Consider the following 16,865-nt stretch of genomic DNA (forward strand, 5'->3'; position numbering starts at 1 on the left):
GCCATACAGCCCTTCAAGCCTGCTCCACCATTCAATAAGATCATGGCTGATCTTCGACCTCAACTCAGTGCTGCTGAAGAAGCCTTGGCGAGTTCCTGCAGTGCATCTTGTAGATGGTACACACTGCAGCTATGGTACGCCGGTGGTGGAGGGAGTGAATGTTTAAGGTGGTGGATGAGGTGCCAATCAAGTGGGCTGCTTTGTCCTGGATGGTGTCGAGCTTTTTGAGTGTTGTTGGAGCTCATCTAGGCTTCTTCATCAGCACCTGCCAAACCCGCGACCTTTTCCACCTAGAAGGACAAGGGCAGCAGGTGCATGGGAACACCACCACCTCCAAGTCACACACCATCCTGACTTGGAAAAATATCACCGTTCCTTCATTGTCGCTGGGTCAAAATCCTGGAACTTCCTCCCTAACAGCACTGTGAGAGTACCCTCACCACACGGACTGCAGCGGTTCAAGATGACGGCTCACCACCGCCTTCACAAGGGCAATTAGGGATGGGCAATAAATGCTGGCCTTGCCAGCAATGTCCACATCCCATGAACAAATATTTAAAAAAACTCCACTTTCCTGCCCGATCCCCATATCCCTTGATTCCCCTAGAGTCTAAAAATCTATCGATCTGTCTTGAATATACTCAACGACTGAGCATCCACAGCCCTCTGGGGTAGAGAATTCCAAAGATTCACAACCCTTTGAGTGAAGAAATTCCTCCTCATCTCAGTCTTAAATGGCCGACCCCTTATCCTGAGACTGTGCCTCCTAGTTCTAGACTCTCCAGCCAGGGGGAAACAACCTCTCAGCATCTACCCTGTCAATCCCCCTCAGAATCTTATACGTTTCAATGAGACCACCTCTCATTCTTCTAAACTCCAGAGAGTATAGGCCCAGTCTACACAATCTCTCCTCATAGGACAGCCCTCTCATCCCAGGGATCGACCTAGTGAACCTTTGTTGCACCGCCTCTGAGGCATGTATGTCGTTTCTCAGATAAGGAGACCAAAACTGTGCACAATACTCCAGGTGTGGTCTCACCAAAGCCCTATATAATTGTAGCAAGACTTCCTTACTCTTGTTCTCCAACCCCCTTGCAATAAAGGCCAACATGCCATTTTCCTTCCTAATTGCTTGCTGTACCTGCCATGCTAGCTTTCTGTGTTTCCTGTAGAAGGGTATCTAAATCTCTCTGAACACCAACATTTAATAGTTTTTCACCATTTAAAAAATATTCTGTTTTTCTATTCTTCCTACCAAAGTGAAAACCTCACATTTCCCCAAATTATATTCCATCAGCCACCTTATTGATCTGCCACCTTTGAACTACATTGGATTACGCTACGTTTCTGCACTGGATTACACTGTAAGACTTAACTGCAGTGTCTCTAGCTCTGCTGCAAAAAGATTTTTACCTTTAAACTTCTGGCTGTGTCTCTGCTGAACTGGTTCTGCTGGTTTTTCGGTTCTGCTGGTTTTTCAGCTCTGCTGGCTTAGGTCACAGCTGCTGCTCACTTGCTGTCCGATGACTCGTTCTACCGGTTTTCAGCTTTGCTGGTCACTGGCTTGTGGTTTTACTTTTGCTCCATCGCTTTGGTCTACAGTGACCTGCAACCATCGTCAATTTAGCCATCATCTTTCTGCATCGCTACCGACTCTCATTCCTACAGCAACAACCTCCATCCTCGAACTCTCTAGCCTTCAAATAGCTTCTGGACTTCACTCACCTGCTTTGGACAGTGGTTTGTCGATGCTCCGTACCGGTCCCATCCTGCTTACGTCGGCTATGTCCTTCCATGGGACCTCTGACTTTGACCCTGGTCTCCTTACTCTTGTCTCCAACCTATTCCCTGCCACCAGGAAATATGTATTCCATTAATTATTACATTTAAACAGGCCTATGTAACCTGAGCTTTTCCCATGTCCATTTGCATGCGCACTTTGGCTGCCACTCCAGACCCGAACCATTCCACTTTTCCCCCCTATTTTCCTTTTCTCTCTATCCCTCCCCAAGCGCACTGTCCTGCGTCATGCCTCCTTTCATCTCTCCTCTCTCGGATACGCTTCCCTCCCATTCCCTACCCCAATCCTTCATTACTCTTTGACCTTCCTACTCTCCTGCTGCCATCCCAGGCTTGACTCCCTCTTAGATAAGCCCATAGCTTCCCTCTGTGCCTCTCTTGACATCCTACCAAGGGCCCATCGAGGCACTCGTCGCTGCCGCCTTATGAGCAGCAACTCCAATTGTCCTATCCTACTCTCTCACTGACCTTCCCGCCCAGCGCGCCCACTGGGGGCAAATCTTGCCAATCTCCTCCCGGTCCAACTCATCACCCCTAGCGCTGACCCTGTGGATGCTGGCAGTGGGTCAGCCATCACCGACCCTCTCTGCATCTCCCTACAGAATGTCCATTCACTTGTGAACAAGGCCCTTGCCATCCATGAGCTTATCATGGATGATTGCATTGACATCATGGCCCTGACGGAAACTTGGTTGAGGGGTGATGACACCTTACCCTTAAATGAAGCCTCCCCACCTGGCTAGACCTTCCACCACTTGCCCCGTTCAGACCGCCGTGGTGGCGGTGTGGCTCTCATCACCAAATCACACCTTGGTCTGTTCCCCTACTCCTCCGGCAGTTTCTCCTCCTTTGAGCATCTCACTTTATTCCACCCCTCTCACCTCTCATTTAAAATTCTTTTTCTCTATCGCCCACCCAAGTACCATAAAAAAATTATTGAGATATCTTCACTATTCTCCTCCCTCAGCCTCTGCACCGAATGACTTCTCATCCTCGGTGATTTCACCCTCCATCTCAATTCATCATGCTCTCTCTCCTCTGAGTTCACTAGCCTCCTATCCTCCCTTAACCTCTCCCTCCATGTAAACTCCCCAACCCATATTCACGACCATCCCCTCGACCTTGCCATCTCTCATGGCCTCGCTACTCCCATCATGTCAATTGCAGATAAGGCCATCTCTGACCATTTCCTCATATCGCTCTCCACCCACATCCCCCTTCCACTCCCCTCCCCACTGTAGTGTATGTAACCGTTCCACCTTTAAGAGAACTATTTTAAGGGTTGCACTACTTTATCTTGGCTGCTGTATACTGTAATACCGGTGGTGACCACACCGGTATATAAGTGCTGTGTAATGATTTATTGGGCAGTTCAGCCCGGACCTTCGACTAGTAAAGACCTGTTAAAGTTTACTCTTGTGGTCTGTGTAGTAATTCTCATTATAACACACAGACTTAACAGTGGCGATGAGTACGATCTTACCCTGCGGCAGAGATATATCCAAGGCAGTTTAACGGGTGTCGAGAAGAGGCATCCGCCCTCATCATTCTGCTGAGAAAAGACTCGGGTCTGCAGAGCAAAGGAAGAATTCTGACACGAAGCCTTCCATCAGCAACAGGCAGTGATCATCCCTTCTATCACGGTGGTGGGTAAGCCGATCAGCGACGAGCAGCAAGTCGGCCACGTTGGCTGTGAAGTAGGGGAGGGAAAAACGGAGGATATAAGGGCGGAGAACTCGACCACGGCCGGGGAAAAGAGCCAGACAGAAGTCGGGGCCAGAGGCGCTGAGACTAGGGCAGCGTAAGGCACGGGAGCCGCGGTGAATGCAGACGCAGCCGGTGTAAAAAACCGGGCTGCAAGCGGGCTGGGAGACGCAACAGCGTCGAGAGAGAGCTCGACCGCGACCGGGGAAAAAGGCCGGGCAGCTACCGAGGCCGCGAGGCGCAGCGACCGGGTCAGCATAAGGCGCGGGAGAATTTTTTTTTTTTAAAACGCGGAGAACTCAGCCGCAGCCGGGGGAAAGGACCGGACTGCAAGAGGGGCTGGGAGTCACAATTTGAAAACCGCTGGGGAGGGCGAATGCAGCAATACGGCAATCGCCATTACAGCCAGTGGGGGAGAAAGGCAAACGCGGGAAGCCGCCATTTTCGTAGGCGGGGGAAGAAGACAAGCGCGGGAAACCGCCATTTTGAAAAAAAAAGAAAAGAAAAATTTCTTTTTGTTTCTCAAGAAGATAACGAGGATGCCTAAGCGTGGTAACATCAACGATTTCGATTCCGATGTTGAAAATTGGGCCACGTATGTAGAACGCATAGAGATTTATCGTAAGGCAAATAAAATATCAAATAAAGATAAAGCACTAACCTTACTAAACTCAATGGGTGCGAAGACATACGGGCTATTGAAGCATCTTCTATCACCAGCTAAACCGGCGGATCAGACTTTCGCTAATATTGTTGCTGTCCTGAGAAATCATTTGAACCCCACACCGCTGATGTTAGCGGAACGATTTAAATTTTATGCGAGAACGCAACAGAAAGAGGAAAGCAACGCGGAGTATTTAATTGAACTGCGTAAGCTAGCGAAATACTGTCAGTTTGGGGAAAGACTGACAGAGGCACTGAGAGACAAATTCGTGTGTGGATTGTCGAAAGAAGGAACACAAAAGCGGCTACTTGAAGAGAATGATCTTACACTTGATAAGGCTGTCACTATTGCAGCATCGCACGAAGCCGCAGCGAGAGGCACTGCGGAAATGCAGCTGAAGGCAGCGGTACTCAGCGTAGATCAAATGGCTTTGGGTACAACGAAATGTTATCGTTGTGGGAAGACAACACACGATCAGAACCAATGCTGGTTTAAAAACCAGGAATGTAGAAAATGTGGCAAGCTTGGTCACATAGCTAAAGTATGCCGGTCAGGAAAGAAGACCAGCAACAAAAAGTCACCGCAGGAAAAGTGCAGAAAGGTACATAAGGTGGCTGAGAAGAGTTCGGATGAACAGAATTCGGATTCAGACTCCAACAGCAAGGAACTGGGTAGTCTGAGAATTCACAATGTGAGTAAGGAAGCTGACCGACAAACTATCTGGGTCACACTGCAGATAGCAGGAGTCCAAGTGAAGATGGAATTGGACACCGGATCGGCATTGACGGTCATGAATAAGCAAGATTACAAAAGGTTATTCACACATATTCCCCTACGGGATACGGAGATAGTATTGCAGACATACACGGGGCAAAGAGTATACCCCATCGGAAAGATAAAAGTCAAGGTGGTACACAAGGGCAAAGGACACCAAGGAATGGACATATATGTACTACCTGAGGGAGGTCCACCACTTCTGGGACGGGAGTGGATCAGGAAAATAAATATGGACTGGCACTCCCTAAAAGCAATAACGGTAGATTCCGGAAAAAAAGATGTTAAACCTGAACGATTGTCCAGAATATTGGATGAGGGCATATGCAGCAGTGACAGTGACAAAGCAGAGAGTGAGAACTCGGTGAAGACAATCAGCTCAGACTCTGGAACTGATGATGGTAAGACCAGCCCATGTGCAAAAGACAAGTCTAAAATGGACTTGCAGACTAATGATGGAAAAACGAAGGAGTGCATAAATGCTTCAGAAGAGAACAAAGTATCAGAACAGAATTCCACTGAACAACAACAACATAGTTTGACAGAGAATTCTGAGTCTGTCCAGTCTACAGACATGCACATTTCTGAGGAACACCGGGCTCGAACTCAACTCAATTTCAAACTACAACAGCAATTAGAACAAATGATTCGCCGTTTTGAGCAAGAGATGAATGCAAAGAAAAAGTTCTTTGACACAGAGTGGGAGAATCTGGAAAGACAGCAGAAGCAGCTGATTAAGAAAATGGAACAGGAACACACAAACCGTCTGCGCGATGAGGCCAAACGAATCAAAGCTGAGCAAGAAAGGGAATATGTCAAATTCATCGATCAGTTGAAAGCTAAGAAGAAAGAGCACCCTTTTGTGAGCAGTGTCAGCAGTAATAAGCCACTCAGGGAATTGGTGGCAGAGGCAAAAGCTGAAGTGAGGGAGGAAATAGAAAACAATAGAGAGGAAGCAGAAGATGATGACTCATCTGAACCATTATCACCCCTACCAGGTCACGCACGTGGTCCCTCCGAACTGAGCCAAATCAGTCTGGAAGCAGAAAAACTTCCCAAGGTACTCGAGCCTTTAGAAGTCAACAATGCTGGTTCTGAAGTTACGAAAGTTCAAGCTGTTAAGTCCAGTGAAGGACTATTAGATGAGTCACCCCAGCAACGAAAACCTACTACACCACCGAAAACTACTACACCACCGAGGCGTTATCCGGACCGAGTCAGGAAGCCTCCAGAGAGACTGAATCTGTGAACTGTTTTTACATGAAGTTGTGTATATATGTTATGTTTAATGGGGAATATATACTGTTAAGCTAAAAAGGGAGGATTGTAGTGTATGTAACCGTTCCACCTTTAAGAGAACTATTTTAAGGGTTGCACGACTTTATCTTGGCTGCTGTATACTGTAATACCGGTGGTGACCACACCGGTATATAAGTGCTGTGTAATGATTTATTGGGCAGTTCAGCCCGGACCTTCGACTAGTAAAGACCTGTTAAAAGTTACTCTTGTGGTCTGTGTAGTAATTCTCATTATAACACACAGACCTAACACCCACCAACCCTACTTCCTTCTGTGTCCGCCCCTGGAAAAAACTCTCTTCCAACTCTCTTTAACTGCACTTATGAAATCTCAACTGTCCAGCCTCTGGCCCTCCATTCACCATGACATTTCTGCAGCTACTGATCTGCTCAACCACACCCTCAACACCACTTTTGATGCCCTAGTCCATTTTAAAACAATTACTCTCTCTCACCCTGGCCGTTCCCCCGGTAAGGCTCTCATCTTCGCTCCCTTAAGTCCAAGGGATGCAGACTTGAATAGATATGGCGGACAACTGGTTTAGCAATTCACCGCCAGATCTGGATGGACCACATGAAGCATTATCGGGCCCTGCTCTCGTCTGCCAAAATTGCTCACTATTCCAGAATCATTATGGAATGCAAAGATAAACCCTGGCTCCTATTCTCTACTGCTAACCGTCTACTTAAACCCCTCTCCCTTGTCTCCTCCACCCTCACCTCCGATAACAAGTGTGAGGAGCTCATGGACTTCTTTGTCTCTAAGATTGAGATGATCCGTTCAACTGCCTCTGCCACTTCCCTTCCTTCCCCTAGCCCACTGGGCCAAACTTCCTCTAAGGTTCCCCCCTGCCCTAGCCCTGAACTCACATCTTTCTCCAGTTTCTCTCCGATCACCCCTCATAACCTCTCTGCGCTCATCTAGTCTATGAGACCCACCTCCTGCTCCCTCGACCCTATTCCCAACAAACTGCTGACCACCCAACTTCCTTTTCTGCCTCTCATGTTAGCTGATATTGTTAACGGTTCTCTCTCCTCAGGTACTGTCCCCCTCTCCCTCAAATCTGCCGTCATCACCCCTCTCCTCAAAAAACCAACCCTTGATCCCTCCGTCCTTGCAAACTACTGCCCCATCTCCAACCTCCCTTTCCTCTCCAAAGTCCGTGAACGCGTTGGCGCCTCCCAAATCTGTGCCCATCTTTCCCATAATTCCATGTTTGAATCCTTCCAATCAGGTTTCCGCCCTTGCCACAGTACTGAAACGACTCTCATCAAAGTCACAAATGACATCCTTTGTGACTGTGACAAAGGTAAACTATCCCTTCTCATCCTTCTTGACTTGTCTGCAACCTTTGACACGGTTGACCACTCCATCCTTCTCCAACGCCTCTCCACCGTTGTCCAGCTGGGTGGGACTGCACTCACCTGGTTCCATTCTTATCTATCTAATATTAGCCAGAGAATCACCTGCAACGGCTTCTCTTCCTGCTCCTGCATGGTTACCTCTGGTGTCCCCCAAGGATCTATCCTTGGCCCCCTCCTATTTCTCATCTACATGTTGCCCCTTAGCGACATCATCCGAAAACAAAGCATCAGTTTCCACATGTACACTGATGACACCCAGCTCTACCTCACTACCTCTTCTCTCAACCCCTCCACGATCTCTAAATTGTCAGACTGCTTGTCCGGCATACAGTTCTGGATGAGCAAAATTTTCTCCAATTAACTATTGGGAAGACCGAAGCCATTGTTTTCGGTCCCCGTCACAAACTCCGTTCCCTAGCCACTGACTCCATCCCTCTCCCTAACATCTGTCAGGGGCTGAACCACACTGTTCGCAACCTTGGTGTCATATTTGACCCCGAAATGAGCTTCCGACCACATATCCACAGCATAACAAAGACCGCCTACTTCCACCTCCGTAACATCGCCCATCTCCGCCCTTGCCTCAGCTCATCCGCTGCTGAAACCCTCATCCATGCCTTTGTTACCTCTAGACTTGACTATTCCAACACACTCCTGGCTGGCTTCTCACATTCCACCCTATGTAAACTTGAGGTCATCCAAAACTCGGCTGCCCGTGTCCTAACTCGTACCAAGTCCCGTTCGCCCATCTCCCCTGTGCTCGCTGACCTACATTGGCTCCCGGTTAAGCAACGTCTCGATTTCAAAATTCTCATCCTTGTTTTCAAATCCCTCCATGGCCTCGCCCCTCCCTATCTTTGTAATCCCCCTCAGCCCCACAGCCCCCCCTGTTATATCTGCGCTCCTCTAATTCTGCCCTCCTGAGGATCCCTGATTATAATCGTTCAACCTTTGGTGGCTGTGCCTTCTGTTGCCTAAGCCCTAAACTCTGGAATTCCCTGCCTAAACCTCTCCGCTTCGCTACCTCTCTTTTCTCCTTTAAGACGCTCCTTAAAACCTACCTCTTTGACGAAGCTTTTGGTCACCTGCCCTAATTTATCCTTATGTGGATCGGTGTCAATTTTTTTTGTCTTAAAATACTCCTGTGCAGCGCCTTGGGACATTTTACTACGTTAAAGGCACTATATAAATACAAGTTTTTGTTATTGCCCACTCACTTAGTCTGTCTATATCCCTTTGCAGGCTCTTTGTGTCTTCCTCACAGCTTACTTTCCCACATAGCTTAGTATCATCAGTAAATTTGGTTACATTACACTTGGTCCCTTCATCTAAGTCATTAATGTAGATTGTCAATAGCTGAGGCCCAAGCACTGATTCTTGTGGCACCCCACTAGTTACAGCCTGCTGACCGGAAAATGACCCATTTATCCCTACTCTCTGTTTTCTGTCTGTTAACTAATCCTCTATCCATGCTAATATATTAACCCCAACCCCATGAGCCCTTATCTTGCGTAACAACCTTTTATGTGGCACCTTATCGAATGCCTTTTGGAAATCCAAATATACTACATCTACTGGTTCCCCGTTATCTACCCTGCTATTTACATCCTCAAAAAACTCTAATAAATTTGTCAAACACGATTTTCCTTTCATAAAACCATGTTGACTCTGCATAATCATATTATGATTTTCTAAGTGCCCTGTTACCACTTCCTTAACAATGGATTCCAGTATTTTTCTGATGATTGATGTCAGGCTAACTGTCCTATAGTTCCCTGTTTTCTCTCTCCCTCCTTTCTTAACTAGCAAGGTTACATTTGCTATCTTCCAATCTGCTGGGACCATTCTAGAGTCTCGGGAATTTTGGAAGATCAAAACCTATGCATCCACTATCTCTGCAGCCACCTCTTTTGGAACCCTAGGATGTTGTTCATCAGATCCAGGGGATTTGTCAGCTTTTAGTCCCATTAGTTTCTCACGTACTTTTTTTCTACTGATATTAATTACTTTAAGTTTCTCACTCTTCTACTGTGAAGAGATACAAAATATTTGTTTAAAGTCTCTGCCATTTCCTTATTTCCCATTATAATTGCTCCTGTCTCAGCCTCTAAGGAACCAATGCTTATTTTTGCTACTCTCTTCCTTTTTACATACTTGTAGAAGCTCTTGCAATCTGTTTTTATATTTCTTGCTAGTTTACTCTTATTCTATTTTCTCCATTTTAATCAATTTTTTGGTCATCCTTTGCTCATTCCTAAAGCTCTCCCAATCCTCATGCTTACTACTAATCTTCGCAACATTATAAGCCTCTTCTTTTAATCTAATACTATCCTCAACTTCTTTAGTTAGCCACGGATGGATCACTTTTCCCGTGGAATTTTTATTTCTTAATGGAATGTATTTTCATTGAGAATTTAGGAATATTTCTTTAAATGTTTGCCACTGCTTATTTACTGTCATACCTTTTAATCTAATTTCCCAATCTACCTTAGCTAACTTGCCCCTCATACCTGGCTTTATTTAAGTTTAAGACTCTCGTTTCCGACTGAAGTATTTCACTCTCAAACTCAATGTGAAATTTTATCAAATTATGGTCACTCTTCCCCAGAGGATCCTTTACTAGGAGATTGCTAATTAACCCTGTCTCATTACATAATACAAGATCAAAAATAACCTGTTCCCTGGTTGATTCCATGATGTATTGTTCTAGGAATCTGTATCAAATGCATTCCATGAACTCGTCCTCCAGATTACCTTTGCCAATTTGATTTGCCCAGTCTATATGAAGTTTAAAGGCCCCATGATTAATGTATTACCTTTGTTACAAGTTCCAATTATTTCTTGATTAATACTCTGTCCAACGGTATAGCTACTGTTTGTGGGCCTATGAACTATTTCCACCAGTGTTTTCTGCCCCTTGTTATTTCTTATCTCCACCCATACTGATTCTACTTCCTGATCTTCCGAGCCAAGATCCTTTCATAGAATCATAGAAATTTACAGCACAGGAGGAGGTCATTCAGCCCATCTTGTCCGCGTCGGCTGAAAAAGAACTATCCAGCTTAATCCCACTTTCCAGCATTGGTCTGTAGCCTTGTAGGTTACAGCACTTCAAGTGCATATCCAAGTACGTTTTAAATGTGCTGAGAGTTTCTGCCTCTACCATCCTTTCAGGCAGTGAGTTCCAGACCCCCACCACCCTCGGGGTGAAATAATTTCTCCTCAAATCCCCACTAAACCTCCTACCAATTACTTTAAATCTATGACCCCTAGTTATCGACCCCTCTGCTAAGGGAAATAGGTCCTTCCTGTCCACTCTATCTAGGCCTCTCATCATTTTATACATCTCAATTAGGTCTCCCCTCAGCCTCCTCTGTTCCAAAGAAAACAACCCCAGCCTATCCAATCTTTCCTCATAGCTAAAATTCCCCAGCCCAGGCAACATCCTCGTAACCCTCCTCTGCACCCTCTCTAGTGCAATCACATCCTTCCTGTAATGTGATGACCAGAACTGCACACAATATTCGAGCTGCGGTCTAACTAGTGTTCATGCATAACCTCCTGCTCTTATATTCTATGCCTCAGCTAATAAAGGCAAGTATCCCGTATGCCTTCTTAACCACCTTATCTACCTGTCCTGCTACCTTCAGGGACCTGTGGACAAGCACTCCAAGGTCCCTCTGATCCTCTGCACTTCTCACTGTCCTGCCATTTATCGTGTATTCCCTTGCCTTGTTAGCCCTCCACAAATGCATTACCTCACACTTCTCCGGATTGAATTCCATTTGCCACTGTTCTGCCCACCTGACCAGTCCATTCATATCATCCTGTAGTCTACAGCTTTCTTCTTCATTATCAACCACACGGCCAATTTTTGTATCTTCTGCAAACTTCTTAATCATGCTTCCTACTTTCAAGTCCAGATCATTGACATGTACCACAAAAAGCAAACGACCCAGTACTGAGCCCTGTAGAACCCCACTGGAAACAGCCTTCCAGTCACAAAAACACCCTTCGACTATTACCCTTTGTTTCCTGCCTCTGAGCCAATTTTGGATCCAACTTGCCACTTTGCCTTGGATTGCATGGGCTTTTACTTTTGTGACCAGTCTGCCATGCAGGACCTTATCAAAAGCCTTGCTAAAATCCATATAGACTACATCAAATGCACTACCCTCATTGACCTTCCTTGTTACCTCCTCAAAAAATTCAATCAAGTTAGTCAGACACGACCTTCCTTTAACAAATCCATGCTGACTGTCCCTGATTAATCTCTGTCTTTCTAAATGAAGATCTACCCTCAGCAATTTTCCCAATAATTTTCCCACCACCGAGGTTAGGCTAACTGGCCTGTAATTACTCAGTCTATCCCTTTCTCCCTTCTTAAACAACGGTACATAGAAACATAGAAGATAGGAGCAGGAGTAGGCCATTCAGCCCCTCGAGCCTGCTCTGCCATTCGATGAGATCATGGCTGATCATCCAAACTCAGTACCCTGTCCCTGCCTTCTCCCCATATCCCTTGATACCTTTAGCTCTAAGAAATATATCTAACTCCTTCTTGAATATATTTAAAGACTTGGCCTCAACCGCCTTCTGTGGTAGAGAATTCCACAGGTTTACCACTCTCTGGGTGAAGAAATTCTTCCTCATCTCTGTCCTAAATGGCTTACCCCTTATCCTTAGACTGTGACCCCTGGTTCTGGACTCTCCGACCATCGGGAACATTCTACCTGCATCTAGTTTGTCCAGACCTGTCAGAATTTTATAAGTTTCGATGAGATCCCCTCTCATTCTTCTAAACTCCAGCGAGTATAATCCCAATCGACCCAATCTCTCCTCATACGTCATTCCTGCCATCCCAGGAATCAGCCTTGTGAATCTTCGCTGAACTCCTTCCATGGCAAGAACATCCTTCCTCAGATAAGGTGACCAAAACTGCACACAGTACTCAAGGTGTGGTCTCACCAAGGCCCTGTACAACTGCAGCAGGACATCCTTGCTCCTGCACTCAAACCCTTTCGCTATGAAGGCCAACATACCATTTGCCTTCTTCACCGCCTGCTGCACCTGCATGCTTACCTTCAGTGACTGGTGCACAAGGACACCCAGGTCTCGTTGCACTTCCCCTTCTCCCAATCTATTGCCATTCAGATAATAGTCTGCCTTTCTGTTTTTGACACCAAAGTGGATAACCTCGCATTTATCCACGTTATATTGCATCTGCCACGCTTCTGCCCATTCACCCAACCTGTCCAAATCATCCTGGAGTTTCTCAGTATCCTCCTCACAGCACACACGCCAACCCAGCTTTGTGTGGTCTGCAAACTTGGAGATATTACATCTAGTTCCCTTATCTAGATCATTAATGTATATTGTGAATAGCTGGGGTCCAAGGACCGACCCCTGCGGTACCCCACTAGTCACTGCCTGCCACTCGGAAAAAGACCCGTTAATTCCTACTCTCTTCTTTCTGTCCGCCAACCAACATCCAAGTCAATACCTTGCCCCCAATCCCATGTGCCTTAACTTTACACGCTAATCTCTTATGCAGGACCTTATCGAAAGCCTTTTGAAAGTCCAAATACACCACATCTACTGGTTCTCCCTTATCTATTTTCCCAGTTACATCCTCAAAAAATTCCAGTAGATTAGTCAAGCACGATTTACCTTTTGTAAATCCATGTTGACTTTGTCCGATCCTGTCACTGTTTTCCAAGTGCTCAGCTATTACATCCTTTATAATGGACTCTAGCATTTTCCCCACTACCGATGTCAGGCTTACCGGTCTGTAATTCCCCGCTTTCTCTCTACCACCCTTTTTGAATAGTGTGGTAACATTAGCTACCCTCCAATCCATGGGTACAGTTCCAGATTCCAGCGAATTTTGGAAGATGATCAGCAATGCATCTACTATTTCTAGGGCCACCTCCTTAAGTACCCTAGGATGTAGATTATCAGGCCCTGGGGATTTATCGGCCTTCAATCCCATCAATTTCCCTAACACCATTTCCCTACAAATACTGATTTCTTTCAGTTCCTCCCTCTCATCAGACCCTATGTTCTCCAACATCTCTGGGAGGTTATTTGTGTCCTCCTTTGTGAAGACAGAACCAAAATATGCATTTAATTGGTCTGCCATTTCTTTGTTCCCCATTATAACTTCCCCTGCTTCTGACTGCAAGGGACCTACACTTGATTTCACTAATCTTTTTCTCTTCACATATCTATAAAAGCTCTTAGTCAGTTTTTATGTTCCCTGCAAGCTTACTTTCATATTCTATTTTCCCCTTCTTAATGAATCCCTTTGTCCTCCTTTGTTGAATCCTAAACTGCTCCCAATCCTCAGGGTTACCGCTTTTTCTGGCCAATTTATATGCCCTCTCCTTGGATCTTATGCTATCCCTAATTTCCCTCGTTAGCCACGGTTGAGTCACCCTTTTTGTTTTATTCTTATCCCAAACTGGGATGAACAACTTCTGTAGTTCATCCATGCGGTCTTTGAATGTTTGCCATTGCCTGTCCACCGTCAACCCTTTGAGTGGCATTCCCCAATCAATCCTACCCAATTCGCGCCTGATACCATCGTAGTTTCCTTTATTTAAATTCAGGACCCTAGTCTCCGTTAGCAGTCCTCCGGCACCACACCGGTAGCCAGAGAGGATTGGAAAATGATGGTCAGAGCCTCTGCTATTTCCTCTCTTACTTATCTTAACAGTCTGGGATACATTTCATCCGGGCCTGGGGATTTATCCACTTTCAAAGATGCTAAACCCCTTAATATTTCCTCTTTCATACTCCTTCTCCCTCACAATTTCTCCATCATCCCTCTCTTTTGTGAAAACAGATGCAAGGTATTCATTAAGAACCATACCCATGTCTTCCGCCTTCACACACAGGTTACCTTTATGGTCCCTAATAGGCCCTACTCTTACTTTAGTTATCCTCTTGCTCTTAATGTATTTATAAAACATCTTTGGGTTTTCCTTAATTTAACTTGCCAATATTTTTTCATGTCCTCTCTTTGCTTTCCAAATTTCCTTTTTAATTTCACCCCTGTACTTTCTATACTCCTCTAGGGTTTCTGCAGTATTGAGCCCTCGGTATCTGTCATAAGCTTCCCTTTTTTTTCTTTATCCTACCCTCTATGCCTCTTGACATCCAGGGAGCTCTAGAGTTGTTAGTCCCACCCTTTTTCTTTAAGGGAACATACTTGCACTGAACCCTCACTGTCTCTTCCTTGAATGCCTCCCACTTCCCTGACACTTTCAAGTTTCTGTCTCCAGTCCACTTTGGCTAAATCACATCTCAGCTTAGTAAAATTAACTTTTCCCCAATTGAAAACTTTTATTCCTGGTCTATCCTTGTCCTTTTCCATAACTACTCTAAATCTAACTGAATTATGATCACTACCACCAATATGCTCTCCCACTGATACCCTTTCCACCTGCCCTGCTTCATTCCCTAAAACTAGGTCCAGAACCACCTCCTCTCTTTTTGGGCTTGCTATGTACTGGCTAAAAAAGTTCTCCTGAATGCATTTTAAGAATTCTGCTCCCTCTATACCTTTCACACTAATTTTTATCCCAGTTAATATTAGAAAATTTGAAATCCCCTACTATTACTGCCCTATTTTTGCAAGTCTCAGAAATTTGCCTGTATATTTGCTCTTCTAACTCCCTCTGACTGTTTGAGGGTCTGTAGTACATGCCCAGCAGTGTGATTGCCCCTTTTTTGCTTTTCAGTTCAATCCATATGGCCTCACTGGATGATCCCTCTAAGATATCATCCCTCCTCACAGCTGTAGTTGTTTCTTTAATCAATATTGCAACCCTTTTTTATCCCATCTCGTCTGAAAACCCTGTAACAACAACAACTTGTATTTATATAGCACCTTAACGTAGTAAAACGTCCCAAGGCAGAATGGAAAAAGAGGGGTAACCCTGATAATAAACATTGACATAAGGACAGTAGTGCGAACGTAGACAGCTGCACAGGGGGGGGAGGAGCAAAAGTCATAGGGGATTCGATAGTTAGGGGAGCAGACAGGCGTTTCTGCGACTGCAGACATGACGACAGGATGGTATGTCGCCTCCCTGGTGCCAGGGGCAAGGATGTCACTGAGCGGCCGTAGAACATTCTGAGGCACTGCACAGGAGTATTTTAAGACAAACAAAATTGACACCGATCCACATAAGGATAAATTAGGGCAGGTGACCAAAAGCTTCGTCAGAGGTAGGTTTTAAGGAGCGTCTTAAAGGAGAAAAGAGAGGTAGTGAGGCGGAGAGGTTTAGGCAGGGAATTCCAGAGTTTAGGGCTTAGGCAACAGAAGGCACAGCCACCAAAGGTTGAACGATTATAATCAGGGATCCTCAAGAGGGCAGAGTTAGAGGAGCACAGATATAACAGCATGCTGAGCTGCCATTCCTGCCCTTCTTTCAGCTATGTCTCAGTAATAGCTATGATATCATACTCCCACGTGTCCATCTGAAGTAGCCAAATTACTATTATACCTTAGTTTGTATGTTAGCCATAGGTGTAATTAGTTTTAATATTAGAATATGTATAATGCAGCACCAATGTACAAGGTGGAGATAATGGGTTAATCCCTACCCTAAGTTAAACGATATAGAGGTCTGTATTTCTTTGTTCAGCTAAAGGTTTAAATGTGATTGAATGACTTCAAGGCTGAAAGATTAGACTGCAGAGGGAAGATGAGGGAGGAGTTGGGTATTCAGGCGAGCAAGCACATATGCAGATAACGCCACTTAAAACTGGCTGATAGTAAATCACACAATAGGGTTCCAGTCTTCAAAGTCTAATTGGGATCTGCTTGCTTTGCAGAGAGTCACCCGAGACGAGGCCGAGTATGGGCCTCGCACCCTTAACCAAGTCTGCTATCTTAAGAAAACATTCAACAAGCGAAACCACCTGGCTATGGGCAAATGGCTGGCTGTAAAGTAATAAAATGAGGCCCATGGTCAGGAGGTGACAGAATTAACTGATAACAGAAATGTGGGAATGTGAGCGCAGGAAGATGAAATGTAACGGTTTATAATTGCCATTTGGCTATAACTCTGTATATGCTGATAAGCTTTATCCCCACCCCTAGGGAGGGGAGTTTGATTTTTGTATAACTGTGATTGTTGCTAGGGAATCGGTGGAGTCGGATCTGAGGAGAAACTCAGAAGGTTCTCCCCAGTATACTGTGAATAAAGACCGTTTTGAACCATCCTTCACTCGAAGTCTGTCATCTGTAC

At 45.4% G+C, this 16,865-nt stretch overlaps 1 long non-coding RNA gene across 2 annotated transcripts in view; it reads left to right on the forward strand.

Moving 5' to 3' along the window:
- The window catches only part of LOC147117782 (uncharacterized), an 18,489-nt gene extending 1,650 nt beyond the window's left edge, over positions 1-16,839 (forward strand). Inside the window, exons 1-2 of one of the 2 annotated variants that reach the window (XR_015078530.1) lie at positions 15,488-15,840; positions 16,450-16,839. This is a non-coding gene — a long non-coding RNA (uncharacterized LOC147117782). Of the gene's footprint in view, positions 1-15,487; positions 15,841-16,449 lie in introns of those variants that run through there. The other variant, XR_015078531.1, reaches the window with a different exon arrangement.
- Positions 16,840-16,865: the final 26 nt, after the last annotated feature.

Source organism: Somniosus microcephalus, chromosome 5 (genome assembly GCF_052327205.1).
Source record: "Somniosus microcephalus isolate GS21.2 chromosome 5, FLI_Smic_1.0, whole genome shotgun sequence".
Classification (NCBI taxonomy): Eukaryota; Metazoa; Chordata; class Chondrichthyes; order Squaliformes; family Somniosidae; genus Somniosus; species Somniosus microcephalus.